At 40.4% G+C, this 18,038-nt stretch overlaps 1 long non-coding RNA gene across 1 annotated transcript; it reads right to left on the bottom strand.

The window, feature by feature from the left end:
• Window positions 1–267: 267 nt before the first annotated feature.
• On the bottom strand, window positions 268–17,212 carry LOC142601314 (uncharacterized). Its single transcript, XR_012834917.1, has 3 exons — window positions 16,041–17,212; window positions 2,406–2,567; window positions 268–646 (listed from the first exon to the last, which is right to left on the bottom strand). It is a non-coding gene; the product is annotated as an uncharacterized LOC142601314 (long non-coding RNA).
• Window positions 17,213–18,038: the final 826 nt, after the last annotated feature.

Genomic DNA, 18,038 nt, shown 5'->3' with positions numbered 1-18,038 from the left:
ACGGGGCTGCGACATTGTCCATTGCTCCCTGCATGAAGATTTGGCTGCGTAGGAGTTTAGCTGTGCAAATGTGCATCTGTGCAATGCCCTTTGCAAGCAGCAGTCACAGAAATCCCACTGTGCCCTGAACAGGCTCTTCAAACAGGAGTAATCATGTGTTTGGGTGGTTTGTTTTGGGTTTGTTTTTTTTTTTTTCTGTTTGGTTTGTGGGTTTTTTTTTCACTCTGAATGTAAACCCCTTTTAGAAGTAATTCTCTGTGAAAGGCATTTTCTTAGGAGAAAAGTCTTCCTGTATTTTACTTTAATAGAAAACATATAAAGTACATGAGTTCACATTTCTGCAGAAAGTAGAATACAATGTTACAAATAACTTTATGGAAGCAATGCATCTGAAAGCAAAGTTTGAGTAAGGGCACATAAAGGGTTACAAGCACAGGTCTCTCATCATGTGAGTGAATAGCTTGTGACATTTGACTGTAAAAATGTGAGCTGACTAAATACCTAAATATCTTTATTGACTGAAGTCAATGAAATGATTGACTTTCAAAGTGTACAGGCTGGCAGATGGCATCTAAAGGGAGTCTCATTATGTCTGAAGAATATCTTCCAGCTGGAGTGATGGCATCCATGACATGATACTTTCTACCTGAAAGAAAAGAAAGAACTAAGAAAGGGGAAATAGGAAGGTCCTCTCTGTTGAAGCCATGAAAGAAGGGCAGTGTTACAATGGAAAATAACATCAAAATGGTTTAAAAAGCACTAAATTTTTTCCATCACACAGATTTCAGTAATCATGAATCAAACTGTTGTGCAAACATACATCTGGCATTATTTCTTTCAGTACTGAGTGCCTGCATATGTCTGAGTATATGACACTCCATGCTTGTCAAAGGTCCTCAAACTTTTTCTAACACATCAGTTCAGTGACAGCACAATTGGCTGAAGAATAAGCATAATTAACAATGGCATGTTTAATATTGTTTTATGATTGCCTTCTATTAAAACAGGTTCTTAAGAAAGCATGACAACACTAACAATCGTAATTACCAGCTTAGCTGGACATGCTACAAATGTTCGACCAGAAAGAGAGATCACTTCCAGGTGCGACAGGGGATTGCATTTCTTACTGATTCTGGGTGAAGAAAATTGAGGTTGCATGTGTGTCAGAAAGTTGCATACAAAACAATACTGAATTTTCAGAAATAATGATGAAACCAAATGTCTTTGCAAGTCTGTTTTTAACGAGTACGGGAAGGCAGCAGTGGTAATTTCTGTAAGCATATTGTGTTATTTATTCTCTACGCAATGACACAATAAAAAGATTGAACAGCTCCAGCCTTAGTGGAGGCAATATGCAATACTTCACTAAACTGGTTCCCTGGAAGTGTTCTGGAAACTTCGTCATTATAGACAGGGACAAGGGTAACTAAAGGACTTACAGCCTGTTTAAAGGATAATACACAGTTCCTCTATGCTAACAGCTAGTACAAGACTTCTGGGGATGAGGGACTACGGGGAAAATATAAACCTCATGACTGCACATCACAACAAATAGAAGTGTGTTAGAGGTGAAGGAGCAGGATGGAAATGATAAAGTGCTATTCATGACATTTTTTCTGTATGTATGTCTATCAAATACAAATTACGATATCAGTAGGGATGACTGGAGGTTTCTCAGTTGTATGAAGGCACCCAGGTTTCTGTTGGTGGCCCAGGGAGGATATGGGTGGGAGTGAGGACACTGAGGAGACAGCTGTGGTCCACAAAGGCGTGTGGGGATGTGGGTTGTGGAAGAGCTCTCTTTTTCTGGGATTTCCTCTTTTTTTTTCTCCTTGAACCTGCAGCACAGGCCCTTCAGTCTCAGTCTCCCTCTCTGTGTGGCCTCTTCCTTATCTCGTGACCTACCACCATCCCTGCCGTACTATCCCTTCCTGTGCGTTACCATTCTGCCTGGGCTTCCTATCCAGCTCACAGGACAAAGAGGGAAGGGGGAGAGGAAAGGGAAGAGAAACGGTGTCATCCTGCTGTGATGCCCGAACACTGTTTGGGTGAAGGAGAGGTGGAAGGAGTGTGGGTACAGAGAAAAAGATGGGAGAAGAGGAGGAAGCAGTTCCATGGGAGTTCAGCCGCTGTGGGTAGAAGCAGGGAGTGCCAAGCCACCATCCCTGCCCGCTTGCAGTGACCCCTCTTGCCCCCCATCCCTGTCCCCATCCCCCCTCTTGTGCAGAACAGCAGAGTTTGAGGGGAACACGCACACAGATACCATCATTCAGCGTAACCCTGTCTTCTTGGGTAGGCTCTATCAAGGTGCCACTAGTGAGGTTTCTTGCTGCCTGAAAGCCTTTTGGGATTATTGCACCACTCCATAGCTGAAGAACAGCAATCCAAAGGTCAGGGCCCTGTACCTGCCGAGGAGCCTGGGTATGAGCTGTGGCTTGTCTGCTGGGCAAGTCCCTTCAGTCTTCTGTTTGTTTCCTGCCTCAGTTTTCATCTGCCAAGTCTATTCAGACTGCTGTGCTCCTGAATCAGGGTTTGCATGCTAGCTGGCGCAGTCATCTCCATTCAGGCTAGGATAGAATTGGGGAAAAAAAAAAAGAAGAAAAAAATACATTATCCAGCCTGAATAAATTAATACATGCATAGCAAGTAGATGTGGTGGCCCTCTTCTTGCCACCAGTCAGAACTGGGGTTCATCAGCTGGAGTCCTTGCCAAGTTTAGGAAATATAGGTAGGAATCAGTTACTGAGAAAACGGGGATTTAGCCCATGCAGAGCTTAGCAGAAGAGGAAGAAGACTCTTGAAGTGGACCCTGATTGCCACAACAAGCAATATGGTGTGGGGAGCACACTTGTGTGTGACGAGTTCCTGTCAGAGCTCTGCTTCGCCCCTCACAGCTGCACTTGCAAGGCAAGATTGATCAGTGTCTGTATTTTACACATCAATACAATGCAAGCACAGCCTGTGTCATCTTCCAGTACCTCAGGAGATAAAAGATTACTGCTGCCAGATAATCAGATAAACCAGGATGCCTTAGGTAACAAAAGATAATTGTGTTATGCAGTAAATCAGGTAAAGTTAGATACCCATTAACAAGTGTATTTGGCATCAATTAGCCAATTTCATTTTTAACATATAGTGTTAACTTTAATTTACAGCCATAAAGTGTTATTTTCTTATCCAGTAGTTATATGCTGTCTGAGGTTTACTGACTGTGGACAGAGGAGGTGAATACACAAACTCATGCATGGTAAGCTACAGGATTTGTCCTGTGCATTGTCCCAAGAAAGTTTTAATACCTCCTCAGTTCTTATTTCTTTTAAATAAACACCAAAACAAAACAAACAAAAAACCAAACAAACAACACCCACCCCCCCCAAAAAAAAAACAAACCAAAAAACAAACCCCAACAACCAAAAACCCAAAACCCAACCTGTCACAAATTACCAAAAACCCTGTGCATTGCTGGAAATTCCTCACTTGCAAAACTTTCAAAAGTACACGCATGCCCACTGAAAGTCCTTCTGGGCTGAGGAAGATGGATTTCCCTGGAAGTGATCAGCGCTGGGCCAAAGTCTAATTCTACCAAAGAGACGTCGAGTTAACATAACTCTTTCAGAAATTTTTAAACGAAGTGTACCTGATGTGTGTATGTTGAGAAATTTGTGTTTAAAAAAAAAATAAAATTGAATTTGAAAACTTTTAAAACTATAAAAAGAAATTTCCAAAGAGTGAATTATAGTGTTGCAGGAAGGGGAATATCTGTGCATCAACCCCACTCTGCAGCACGCAGCCAGGAGTGCCCCACAGTGTCTTGTGAGGCCTGTGTTGTCAGCGGTTCCTGAACATTCCAGGTGGACAAGGCCCTTCATTTTCGGAGCAGAAGGATTCAAATTCTGTTGCATATATTACTGTGAAATGGCTCTTGCGTCCAGTGCAGTAATCATAGTTCCTTCAGAGCCAGTTTCATTAATTGGCTGCAGGCTTTTAGATTTTATTTGTAGAGTTTTTTAATGTTTTAATAAACCTTAAGGCCTGATTCTCATTGCTATAACAGCTCCAGTATTAAGCAGACACAAAGCCTGTCTGTGTACCTGCCGCAGAGGTAGCAACGACCCTGGTAACCTAGCTCTGAATTACAGCCACGCTAGCACATTAGTGTATATGCTAAGTTCTCCCCAGAGCCTTCTCTTCTCCAGGCTGAACAATCCCAACCTCTCAGCCTGTCCTCACAAGAGAAGTGCTCCAGCCCTCTGATCATCTCTGTGGCCCTCCTCTGGACTCGCTCCAGCAGATCCATGTCTTTCCTGTACTGGGGCCCCAGAGCTGGACGCAGTACTCCAAGTGGGGTCTCACGAGAGCAGAGCAGAGGGGCAGGATCACCTCCCTCAACCTGCTGGTCACACCTCTTTTGATGCAGCCCAGGACACGGTTGGCTTTCTGGGCTGCAAGCGCACACTGCCGGCTCACGTTGAGCTTCTCATCAATCGATATCCCCAAGTCCTTCTCCTCAGGGCTGATCTCAATCCATTCCTTGCCCAGCCTATAGTCGTGCTTGGGATTGCGCCGACCCACGTGCAGAACCTTGCACTTGGCCTTGTTGAACTTCAGGAGGTTCACATCAACCCACCTCTCAAGCCTACAAGGTCCCTCTGGATGGCATCCCTTCCCTCCAGCGTGTCAACTACACTACACAGCTTGGTGTTGTCGGCAAACTTGCTGAGGGTGCACTCAATCCCATTGTCCATGTCGCTGACAAAGATGTTGAACAGCACCAGCCCCAATACTGACCCCTGAGGAACGCCACTCATCACTGGGCTCCACTGGGACATTGACCACAATGAGCCGTTGACCACAACTCTTTGAGTGTGACCATGCAGCCAATTCTTTATCTGCCCAGTGGTCCATCTGTCAAATCCATGTCTCTCCAATTTAGAGACAATGAAGTCATGTGGGACAGTGTCAAATCTTTGCACAAGTCCAGGTAGATGATGTCATTTGCTCTTCCCTTGTCCACCAACACTGTAACCCTACTGTAGAAGGCCACCAAATTTGTCAGGCACAATTCGCCCTTAATACAGTTGTGTTGGCTGTCACCGATCACCTCCTTATATTCCGTGTGCCTGAGCATAGCACTGTGTGCTAACACCACTCTGGCACTCATTCATCAGTGTCTCCGGGAGGTGAATGCCGCTTCATGAATCACCGGCCGACCCGGCTTCCTGCAGCACCTTCCCCTCAGCTGCCTGGCCAAGCCCTGACCCAGCGCCTCCATCCCAGCTCACCAGCTGCTCTGGCTGGCGGCCACTCTGTTCCCTACAAAATGCAGTTTTGTTTTACGAGAGGTAGACAGCTGTCAGTCACTTTGTGACTTTAAACAGCCTCTTTAATACCTAAAATAGTCTGATAATGTGCAAACTAATTTGAGGACATCAATCTTTACGGCAAAAAATACTTACCTTAGCATTTAGAGAAAACTGTATGAACCATTAGCTTACCTCGTTTAAACAACCAACGAAGAAAGGGTTAATAGAACAAGCCAATAATTTATTGAATGTTTTTTTGCAAAAATTGTCTCTACAACTTGAGCAAGAATTCCAATTCTTCTGTTGCCTGGCAGAGACTAGACAGTTCCTTGTGTATATTGTTTTGTACTCTGAATATATTACAAATTAACTGTTAGGTGTTTGGAACTTGCAAAAAAATCTATTTGAAAGAGAGCCTGGCAACGTGAAATGTGATTGGGGGGGGGGGGGGGGGGGATAAAAAAAGTTATGAATATTATGTTTTTAAACCGGAATCTTGTTGGCTTTTCTTTAAAGTCAGATAGTCATAAATGACTTGACTGAAAGGATAAATAATGTTTGTACTGCACGTTTGGATACAGAATGCCACCCACAGATCAAAGATTATACTCACACAAATTTGCAAGCCTAAATGTGAAGTTATATTGTGGACTGAGAAGCCAATCTACTCACATGTGTGCAATCCATTTTTTGTAGATACCTAACATTATTTAGATGAGAAATTTTTTGGATGAAACCTTAAAGAAACAGCTAAAAGGCTGTGACTGCAATGAGTATTGATGCTGAGTTCTGGCTGTTGTTCAGAGACAGGACATTACAAGACCTTGAACATGCAGGACAAAAGAGTCCCTGTGCTGGGAGATGTTTAGCCTCTGGGAAGCTTTGTGAGTATGAGCAGATCGTGCTGTCCACTACGGGGATGCAACCGAGCTGGAAATAAAGATGGGATGACAACTTGCTATGCAGTCCTGTGATAATCAGAGGGGTTTAAAACTTCGCCTTACATATTATTCACAAATTAGTTGAAATGCATTTGCACTGAATGTTGAATTCTCACCACATATTCTTCCAATGTGGAAACATATAAGTGCCAATAATTGATGAAAACTAGAGATACACAAATACAAAAAGTGAAGGGAGATGATGTCCCAAAGACTAGACTGTGATGACTGGAAAAAAAAAAATTAAAAACAAGGGTATGGGATTCCCTTTCACATACAGTATGGATTCTTGAAGTACTCCCAAGCTGTCCAACTGGCTGAAGATTAAAGAAGACTGGATGGAAGCTCAGTCTCTGCAGAGTTCGCCCTGGGTATTGTTTACTTCTATCTGTGGGAGCTAAAGCCACAGCAGACACAGACACAACAGTGTCCAGTTCACTGGCGCCCATTAAATGGAATGTAATATGAAGGTGTGTACTACTGCTTGTCAGTTTTAGATTTGGATAAACCACATGATATGTGATGGCAGCAGGGAGTCTGTGTATATTTAACATATATATATATATTTAGATCATTACTACCAGAACCAAAGCTCCTTCTGGAATTGGCAGGAGAACAATGTAAAATGATTCACCTAAAACTCAAAATTCACTAAATCTCTTTTTTTCTTTCCTTTTTTTTTTTTGGCAACACTTCCCAAAACTAGAGGAAAAATTTTTCCAGTCATTTGAACCTTTTTTTTTTTTTAAAAGTAAAAACTTTCAAAAATTCTCAACATGGATAAAACTCCAACATTCCTTAGACTTGCAAAACTAAGGTGGAGGTTTCTTAAGAACTGTAAAAAAGTATTTCCAGGCTAGCTTTTCTTATGAAATTTCAGTAAATCTGTTCAATAGGACTTTTAACCCTAGCTAGAAACAGAGATTACAGACTTAAATGCCTCGGAATAGAATGACAAATAGTTTCAGGGAAAAGTATTCAATCATGCTTTAAATTTCTTGGAGGATAAAGGTGTGACGTATCAATACAGGATAGGAATGATCTATATAGCCTTCCATAATCTCTGTGCATTAAAAATCAATGCAAGAGTCTGCTGAGTGGCTACACCATGGCACCGCATAGCCAAAATAATTTCTGTGCATATCTGTTTACCTACATTAAAGTCTAACTTCCTTTCATGTAAAAAGTGAAGTATGTGGATACTTAGTGCATAGTGGATAAATTGCCATCCATGTCTAACAATTTTATTTACAACTTGAGTTCTTGGCATCCTTTTATTTATCAAGCATTAAAAAATCATTCTTCAGTCCCTTTTTAGTGAGCTACTCTCTGTTTATCTATGACCTTTGCAAAGGTTTACACCATAACCAAGTCACAGTGCCTGCTAGCTGCTGTTCTACGTGGTTTTCATCTTATCTTTTGGTTCTTGGGCAGAAAGAGTGATCCAGCAACAAGCCATTCAAATAATTAATTTAGTTTGTTTTCAACAGAGCTAGCTGCTTTGCCAGGTAGCTCTTAGGTTTCTTCACTGGAACTAAGAGCCTAAATAATTCTTGTTGTTTCATGATGATGAGAGTTGCAACACGTAAGGAGTGGTGGTGAAAGAAGTGTCTCCTTTTGGAAACACTACAAGGTCCAAACAGCAGCACAAACTAACAGAACCGGGATTTCTATGACATTAGAAGTTCCATGAACCTAAAAAAATTTAATTTCTTTTGGTGGCATTTATGGCTATCTATGGTCTCCAAATGCTATCCCAGAGCAAGGACAGGCCAGCATAAAGCTACTTACAAATTACTTAACCAGATCATTGCAGAGTGCTCTCCTTCTTGGGTAGTTACTTCTTAATTACTGGATCTAGAGCAGCTTGGGACAAAAGCCACCAGTACGTGGACTACCATGGAATTATACCTACTTCCCTTGAGTCCGAGTTTAACTCTCTCCTTTAAATGTGCAATGGATATTAAATAACTAGTAGCAATATGCTTTACTTGGGTGAACAGTGAGCCTTATAAAGGCATTATGAAGGCTTTGGTCTTCAGATACACACTTCAGTAATTGCAAATATGTAGCCTACCATATGCGCTACCTGGTGCGGAACAGGAAGGGAGATGTTTGCCCATGTGTGAAAGCAAACACATTTGCCTGTTCACGGCCACTGCAAACACTGAGAAGCTCACGCACATACACACATACACATGGCACTGATATAGGATTCAAAACTTTGCTTAAACATTACCAAAAGATAACACTTTAATGTATAATAGAATACAATATCCCATCAATATGGGGATATTAAAAACAAGTAGTGAATGAAGAAGATGATGTCTTATGAGTACAGTAAATTCCAGAGTTTTAAATATACATTGTATGAGCACTAGAAAAGCTGAGACCTAAACACGTTCCTTGTTGTTACTAAGAAAGAGACGGGAATTAGGTTGCGCACAGCCAAACAAATAAATAAATCTATAGCTTTTCACTGTGGTTCCTAACAAAAAGAATTGCTACTCCTACGTGTTCTGACAATCTGGTGCAGTGCCTCTAATGAGTCATTGGTATTAGCTCCACATTTGGAGACTATCCACACTGTCTACACCAGGGGACCGATCCTGCAATAGCACTGCACATCTGTGAGACATAGTGTGCCTTCCATTATCATGGTTTTAATTGGCAGTTGAAAGTACACAGTTCCTCACAGAACCAGACCCGAACAAGTGTTTATAATATAAAACATGGGAAAGCAATTTGCCTCCAAAACATTAGTATGAATTGCTAAGTGATCTATTACAGCAAAAAACACAGAACATTAGTGCATGTTGGAAGGAAGAAGCCAACTACACCGTACCTTTTAAATCAAAGCAATAGGTTCACAAGGAATGGTGTACACATGCAACAAGACTCATCACTTAAACCTGTCATCTCCCCAGACATATGGCTATCTATGTTTCAGGCTTACATGGTTCAGGCTGTGTCTCTTTAAATAGTATTATTTTGTGTGACTTTTTTTTTTTTTTTTTTAGGATACTGGACATACTAAGCCACTGGGGTGAAGCTATAATACAATACGGTGTTCATATACTGCTGACAGACAGTACGAATAGACCAGTCCAATTTGTTGTTGATGTTGTTATTGCCTCTTCTAACCATTGGCTAGGATATCAAGGTAGTGTTGCTCTAAGAGTAGACATATGTCCAGGGCTTGCTTGATGGGCTAGTGTCATTTCTCCATACCTGATCCAATCGTGACCCTGAAGAAGACATGCTCAAAAGTAAGGGCTGTGAAGACTGTTGGTCAAGTTGGTAATGAAGGGTAGAGAGAGGAATTCATACTTTCACAAGCTCCTCTTTCTCTCTTTCTTTTCTGCTCCATATTTGAAAGCTTGGGACTGTAATCAGTGTATTGGATTTGTTCTTGTACAAGCACCCAGGGGAATAACCCAGGGGAGAAAATGTCTGGGTACATAGTGAAAGAATATATGCTGTCAACTTTAAAAAAACCTGAAAATTATGAGTTAAGCCCAAAAAGTCATGAGATCAGTGTGGAAATTACATGGGCTTTTGTCTGTATGTTAATAATATGTTTGGGATCATTGCATTTGATGCCTTGTTTTTGAGATTTTAAAATGACTTTTTCAGACAACTCCTCTCCCCATGCCTCCCAAAATACTCAGCTCAATGTGTTTTTCTGCATATAACATCCTGAAGCAGAGCTCAAGACAACAAGTAGGTTGGTAAGGGACAAAGGCTATTGTTACAGTAAATCTTCACCCAAGCAGGCTGCTCAGGCATGCACTCCATCACAGCAGCCTCTGCTTTCCTTCCGTGGTTCCTGCTGCGTCATCACTGGAGATTGGTTACCCCTTCCACCCTCTTCTCTCTGGCAGGTACTGACTTTGCCAGGATGCTGGGAAGTGGGATTTCAAAGCAGAGATGAGAAGACAGATTCCCGTCTGCTTCAGCAGTTGGGCATGTGTGTGTAGAAGAGCTCCCAAAAAAGATGACAGAAACTGAGGCTTATTCCAGAAGTGTTTATGTTGCAAGAGGTGGTTCTAAGAGTCTCCCCTTAGGATACTTCATGTTTGTGATCCACACCCTTATTCAACGGCACAGTGCTTTGTATAGCCTACAGGTTATGAAAATGAATCTAGTGCTGTCCTTGAAATGAAAGCAAAGGTTTTCATGCAACACCATGATTCCAGCTCCTGGAAAGAGAGTCAGTATCATGAGAGTCCAGGTAAAACTGAGAGTAGGAAACAAAGCAATACAGGTGGGGATCGAACTTCATCATTATTCAGCCAGGGACAGAATAAATTTGTTAGGACTACACTGTGACAGCTAGGACTGCTGCAATAGCATACGTGAACTGCAGTCCCTAGGGACGCATGTAAAGAGGATATTTTTCTGAGGTGCCACTGGCATGTGCTGTTCTTTTCCTCCTCTGTAAGGGTGGCCCTTTAAAATCAACATATACTGGTAGTTCTTGACCTCTCTAGGATCAGCCACGATGGCCAGTTTGGGAGGGAGCCAAGCCTACACCCATTCCCTGACCTTCTTGCACATCTGCTGTGAGGAGAAGTCCGCTCCCAGCAATCAGGGTCCAAGGCCTGTTTAACACATACAGTGTAACAAGGAGATTTCCTAATTTTTCTTACTCCTGCAGTCCAAGTCACAACCGAGTCCCAAGAGTTGTCTTATTAGAAAGCCGAACTTATTACTGACATTCCTTTTACTTTAAAAGTTTAATTCAAATAGTTTTCTGCAAACAGCAAGTTTTCTCCCTTCAGTATAAAGATCATACAATGTGCTGCAGAACAAAAGAACTAATTTTACAAAATTAAACATAAGCAAAGACTCATCCACGTGACTTCTGCCTAATCCAGCACATCAGCATGTACTGATAAGCAGAGCTGTGATCTCAGGTTTTAGACCCATTCATTTTAAAGACTAAGCATTTGATTCCTTCTCGCTGAGCTCTGTGAAGAGATAACTGACATCGGTTTTCTTTGTGTCTTTGCAGTTGTTGTAACCTCATTATTCTTTGAATTATCTTGGCAGTTAGTCATTTTTTAGGTTTAGTTGGTGCCATCTCGTCTGTAGAGCTCTACGGTTGAAAGTACAACACAAAGAAAGGTCACAGCACAAAAGCAAGTCAGTCTCCATCTTCTAGCACTTGCAGGACTCCTCTTATTTCATAATTGTTCATTTTCTACTACTTGCTTTTGTTTCTTGGCAATTGCATGATTTCATCCTGCCCATGCAGCTCATGTGGATGTCCCGTGAATGCTAGAAAAGTTCCCTTTCTTCCTTCATGCTGCCTGTTTTTACCATTTCTACTAGAGCTCTGTAATAGGGGTGAGGTAACACACCCTCATGACTCAAAACCAGCTAATCTCCAAAAGCACAATAACCGAGAAGCCTAGCATATATTGGCTTGTCGCTAGAAGCTGATATTCAGCAATGAACTATGAGAGGATTTAAGCAAAAGATTTTGCCCTCCTCCCCCCACCCCTGTCTCTCTTTAGAAAATAAATGTCTGATTCATGCAAAAATAATGTATGAACCATTTGCACTGCATTAAAAAAAATCTGCTTGTTATTCTGAGACAATTCTGCCTTCTTCTGCCTGGAATCACACTGCTCTGCCTCAGATAACTTAGGGGTGAGCCAAAATATAGGGCGGTATTTGCCAAAATATAGAAGCTAAAATTACACAAATGTCAGGATAAAAATGGGGAAATGCAGTTTCTAATAGGCTTTAGAGCAACTGCGAGAGCAGGAGCAACATTCCTACAACAACTGCTTCCCAGTGGCAAGTATCATTTCTATACATGCAGTAATTGCCATTAAATGTTATGCTATCACTTGCCAACAGCATCTACAGAGCGGTATCAGCGTGACCGCAGCATTCCACTGCACTTAAAATAGAAATTAGCAGCGGTAGGTTCATTCTTATGGTCTAAGGGTGGGTAATAATTACCGGCCATGGCAAGGTCATTCCATGTGAGATGGCTTCTTTGTTCCATGTCCACTGTGAGAGGGAGGAGGTAGCTGCACTTACGCCATCTCAGAAATTCACACCCTTGCATCTCCTTTCGTAGCTCCATCTGCCTGTCAGATGGAAACTGTCCTACCAGAGGACTGCTGGGTCATCAATATTTGTGGAGCACTTTTTTCTCATGAGATGCAAGGAACTCCAGAAATATAAAGTATACATAATGCAAATTACTGAGTAGACATGCTCGACCTTCTATTGTTTTCTGTGTTTAATTTCCATCTCCAGCTGAATTCAGTGGGTTTTCAACATATGCTTAATGTTAAACAGGCTTAAAGGCCATTTCTGAATTGTGATGCTTTCTAAATTAGGAGCCCCATTAATTGCTCATCTTGCAGAATGGAATTTAATTTGTTTGGCATATTCTAAATCACTTTCCAGGAATATGTTAAATTCTGATTATGTGCATTCCCAACTTCTATAAAACTCTTTTTGCACAGATTGCTTTCTTCTTCGTAAATCCCTATTGGATTCATGAGTTCTTATTTCATTTCATTTCTCTTCATATATTTTTAAGCCTCTGAGGTCTAAGTTCACTTCTGAAGTCAAATAGATGAAATGCTGTTGTGAAATTTTGAAAGTGACAATTTTCTCTATCACATAAATGACCATATTTCCTGTTATTTATTTTATGATACTGGTATTTCACTCACACAATTTTTTCTGTACCCATAAAATTTTCCATCTGGGATATAATTTTCTAATCCTTCTGTAAACCCATGTATTTTGTTTCACCTCTTAAAGAAATTTAATATTGTCAATCTGCAATATTCTCTCTTGGAGACAGACGATCTAAAGTTTACTTCTCAGTAAGGAAATCATTGGCACACAACCCACCTGCACACATCCCACCTGAGAATGAGGAAGGTGTTACAGTTTAAGTTATTCTCATATGCAATCATCACCATATGCGTGAACTTCTTGTGGTTGAAAATAGTCTTTTTTTCCATTCAAAAGAAGAAAGTGTGGGTATCCCTGGAATTCTTTTGCATGGTTAAGAACAGAAGCCAGTCATGGCCTGACTGAGCAAAATAAGAAAAGTGAAGTAGTTTTTCTAATAGCTGAAAAAAGTACAAAGCTTGTACTTTTATTGTTTTGTCCCAGAGGAACAGTGAAATCTATATAGCCAGAGACCATGCAAGAACAAAAGCAGAGGCATCATGTGGATAAAGTTACATGCTGATAATAACTCATGTGATGTTATTTTATTATTGACAGAACAAAATGGGAATCATTTCTCTTTGTTACGTCAGTGTTTCCAGTGGCTTTATGATATAGGCCTTATTTTTCCCTGAAACAACTTTGCAGTTCAGTTCCTTCTGCATATAGTAGGACTCCATTTGAAATTTCCTTTTTTGTTTTTCCTAACAAAAAGTTTCTGGATCAATTTCTCTTTCTTTTTCCTCCTTTAGAAAATACTAGTTATTTTGCCACTAATCCTCAAGACTTTTATGTCATCCAGAGAAATGTTTGTTTGGAAAAGTCTCTTAGTGGTAGTAAATTTACTACCCTGATATTATAAAACTGTTTGAGAGCATTCGGTTAACAATGATCCAAACATGTTCTTTGTCGAGGCTACAACTCACTCCAACAGCTGAGGCAATGACGAGGGAAGGCAGGGAGAGTCAGGATTAGGGATGAAATGTGTTCTCGAAAGGGCTGCCTGCCTCCGCTGCCTCCTGGCATATTATTATAGGGAGCTGTGATCGAAGTGCTGAGTGCCACAGCGGTGATATATTTGCATTTCACCAAATAATATTAGATACATATGGTGCCCTTCACTGTGAAACTTTACCCAAAGACTTCAGAAACCTGAATTGACTTCAGTCAATTTTTTTCCTCAGAGAAGATACTGCACACTAGTTTTACTGTACTAATTTCAGTGGAAGAATTTCCAAATTGTTCCAGGAGTAAGAGACAAGGATTAGTTCTCAGCCTGCTCCGCAAATATTTTTGCTTGATGGACTATGGAGATACTTAAAGTAGCTTTAATTGAATTATCTCAGGTACCAGAAGTAGTCTAGCTGGAACAGCATGCAGCATGGTATAGGCTAATTCACATTTGCAGGAAGCTAGGGTTATTAACTTTTCTTTATTATTTGTTATCTGGTATGACAGAACATTTTGCAATTCCAATTAAATGGGGCGTTTTAAGATTATGCTAAATGTTTTGCTCACTTAGAACCTTGAAAACATCTTCCAGCTTTCAGCAGCTTATCTAAAGACAGCAGTGTGCAAAACAGAAAGGTAATAAAATACTGAGTTTCAGGGGATTCAAAATCACCTTCAAATTCGTGTTCCTGTTGATAAACAATTTTTAAAAAATAAACTGGGAAAGGAATTTTGAAAGATCCAAAATATTTCATTCTGGAATTTTTTAACTGAGTTTTTTTTAAACTTGTCATTTATTTACACTTTAAGAATCTGAAAATTCATTGGAACACTTAATTTCAAGTTACATAAAATATTTTCCAATGGACCACAAACACATTTCTTATTTTTGTGTGTGATTTGCACATCATCAAAAATACATCATCAGTAACAATGAATTCCTATTGTGGAGACACCCAGCTCAATCCAAAGCCTTTCTCACCTCCAGCAACTCTTTGAAGCCAGACAGAAAAGCAGAGGGATTTTACTGGAGAGTGGGAGGGATGCATATGGGACGGTGGAGGGTAGAGGTTCTGTAAGAGGAGGGTCAGCAAAAGTGGAATGATGAGGGTATCTCACTAGGTGAATATGAGAAGTGTCATGCTTCTCTCACTAATTCCTTAAGACAAGTACATAGTACTGAACATAAAAATTAAATAACAATGGTCACTGCTCTCTTAAACTGCTCAGAAGAGTCACTGAGTCAATTCAGTTGAGAAATGAAAAAAACCTTCTGAAACTGCAGCAAAGAAGCTAAATTCAGGAAATCTTCCCAAATTCTGTTCTTTATGGCAGGACTGTAGAAATATTTTTTTTTCCTCTGAGGCTTTAAATTGTCTTCTGAAGAATATTGTTAACAGAAGGAAATCATCCGTTGAATGACTTTTAACAAAGCACTATTTGGCTTGTGCAGTATTCTCAAAGACATGTAGAGTTTTCATTGTAGTCAGAATATTAATATATGAAATTGTAATAATGATTTATTAATTAGCTGAGACTGTCATCACACTTTTCTATAGCTAATTTAAATGGCAACCACATTGGAGTCTGTTTTGTCTCATGTTCTCCCTTTCAGAAAAATCAAGCAGAGACACTTAGTTGGCCATCCGAGATACTTTTATCTTTGCCTTCAAGGACCCTGGGGGAATGGAAACAGGGAAAGAATATGGAAAGAGGATTTGTACCTCATGACTTTGAAACTTTCCTTTAAGCTCTGCATTTTTCCCCCTCCTTTTTCCTGTTCAATAAGATATCAAGAGAGAAAGTGAGCAAGGGGGGTGGGAGGGGAGAGAGAAAGGAAAAAGCATTGATTTAAACTTTTTCCAATGTCTAAACACTCAAAACAAAAGAATTATCTTTTAAGTTTTTCTGAGCCAGGATTAGATATGGATTTTTCAAACTATAAAATGAAGAAAGAGAGTCTGGTTTTCATATATTTACAGCAATCATCTCCAATCAGTAATTAAAATAAAGCAGGGGAAGGAAGAAGTTTCAGTACACAGGGAAGCAGTGTCCCTAAAAACACCCAGCTGTATAGCAAAAAGTGTGTGCAGAAACAGATGCTGAGTCAATTAATTCAATTTCCTCCACTTACCATGCTTGCCAAGGTAGAAGACAGGGAGAGAGCTTATCATGTCACAGTTCATGCCTAAAATATATTTTTAAAATTTTCAAAGTGTTCCGTGGAGACTCAGTAGTGACTCTTGTTCTTAGGTAGTTACTGAAGATATATGGATGCAGTGAACGCTGAATTTCAAACAGGATCTACTAAAAGCTGGTCTATCTTGAAACAATAGTCTTTATTTAAATCCAAGTGCTCCTTTAATTTAACTCTGACAAAGATTAGCAGAGAACTGGAGAATGAAGCAAGTAGATGAGAGTAGATGAGTAGGATGAACAGGGAAAACACACATACGTTCATGAGTCACATCCAAATGCTCCTGCCTACAACGAAGGTGGCAGCTGGGCTACTGGAACTTGTTTTCAGTGCTTCGTCTAACCAAGGAACAGAAGACTCAAATATTAATTTTGAAAGAAGGTACTCAGCTTATTTTTCCCCACAGTCAAGCAACATTCAAAACTATGCTTACCTCTGACTACAATGAGGAACTCCACAAAGCATATGAGATCACCGAAGGCATTTTTAAATACATATATAGTTACTCAGCATTAATGAAATATCTTGAAGTATCAGGGAATGAACGGCACTGCACCATTGCATCCTCCCCCTGCTAGGAGCTATGGCCCTTGGGATCGGCTCTTTCCTATTACACAGTCTAGCAGACACAATCATAGATGGTTAAAGCATCCCACAGATTTGTACTTTGTCCATAACCTCTTCCCATGTTGTAACAATTTGTTACTCGAGTGTAAATCTGATACTTTTGGCTTGAAAACAAAGTGTTAGACAATCTGCAAACATGAGCTCATCACTTTGGGCAAGGTGAAAAGGGTCTCTGATGTGGTATACTCATTGTTGGCCCCCAGATATTAGTCAAAACTCTGAAAGGAAACCAGTTTTTAACGTGGTGTCTATTTTCCTTTTTGTTAGCCTTTTTTCTGTCTCTGACTCTTTCACACTTCAGTATGTAGCCACTCTTTTCTTTCTCTTTGGTTTGTGTGTGTGTTATGATTCAGTCTTCTAGCACGTATTATCAAGCAGCTGTGTCTTGTAGGGAGTCTGTGGTAAACTTGACCGAGGAGGGATCTTATTTCATCATTTCCCATACTCTACCCTTGCCTTTCCCTAGTTCAAGCAGTCTTCTCTAGGAGGAAACATTTACAGATGCTGGGGGGGGGAAAGTAGAAGAGCATTAGACAGCAGGAATTCCTTCCCATTCCTATACCCAGAGCAACTGCTTCATGCACTGCTGCAGTTTGTTGCATCAAGCAATCTATGTAATTGCTTTATATCACAACCCATGATCCGTCTGGAACCAGGCTTTCCCTTTGGCAGACACAAAGCCTTAGCTCTTCCTTACACTAGTAAGAGACTTGTAGTCTGCTCTCCGTACGGCTCTGATCAGCTAGCACAGAGCTCATGGTGTGCTAGCCACTGGCAGGAGGGAGCTGCTTCAGTTTTGCACTGCACATTTTAACTTGGAAATACTATTGTTATTCACCACCACACTTTTTCCTGAAAAGGATGACAAACTCACCCAAGCTAAAATTCATCACATCTGTAAAAATCCCGACATTTCCTGAACACATGATTTTTGGTGAAATCTGGTTAAATTCTCCTCAGGCGATCGACCAGAGCTCAAGGTTTTTTTCATACATCAGACTGTGCAAAGTGCAATATATTCCATCTCCAACTACAAACAGTACAAGCTTTTGTAAATCATGCTAAGGAGACACACAGATGCACAAAGTTCAGGTATCCAAATTTTGATGAAAATCCTAGAGCAAAAAAACCCCTCTTCTTTATACATGATGTCACCTGACTCTCAGTTTTGTTTTGTTTTGTTTTTTAAAAAAACACAAACAAGCAAGCAAGCAAACAAACAAAACCTTGACATGACCTTTGAGTTCGAAAATACATTAATTTTTTTTTTAGTTTAACTCAACTATTTCATTTTTCCCTATCTTGTAC

This window comes from Balearica regulorum, chromosome 3 (assembly GCF_011004875.1).
Source record: "Balearica regulorum gibbericeps isolate bBalReg1 chromosome 3, bBalReg1.pri, whole genome shotgun sequence".
In the NCBI taxonomy this organism is placed as follows: Eukaryota; Metazoa; Chordata; class Aves; order Gruiformes; family Gruidae; genus Balearica; species Balearica regulorum.
This window is presented reverse-complemented; position numbering and strand designations above follow the sequence as displayed.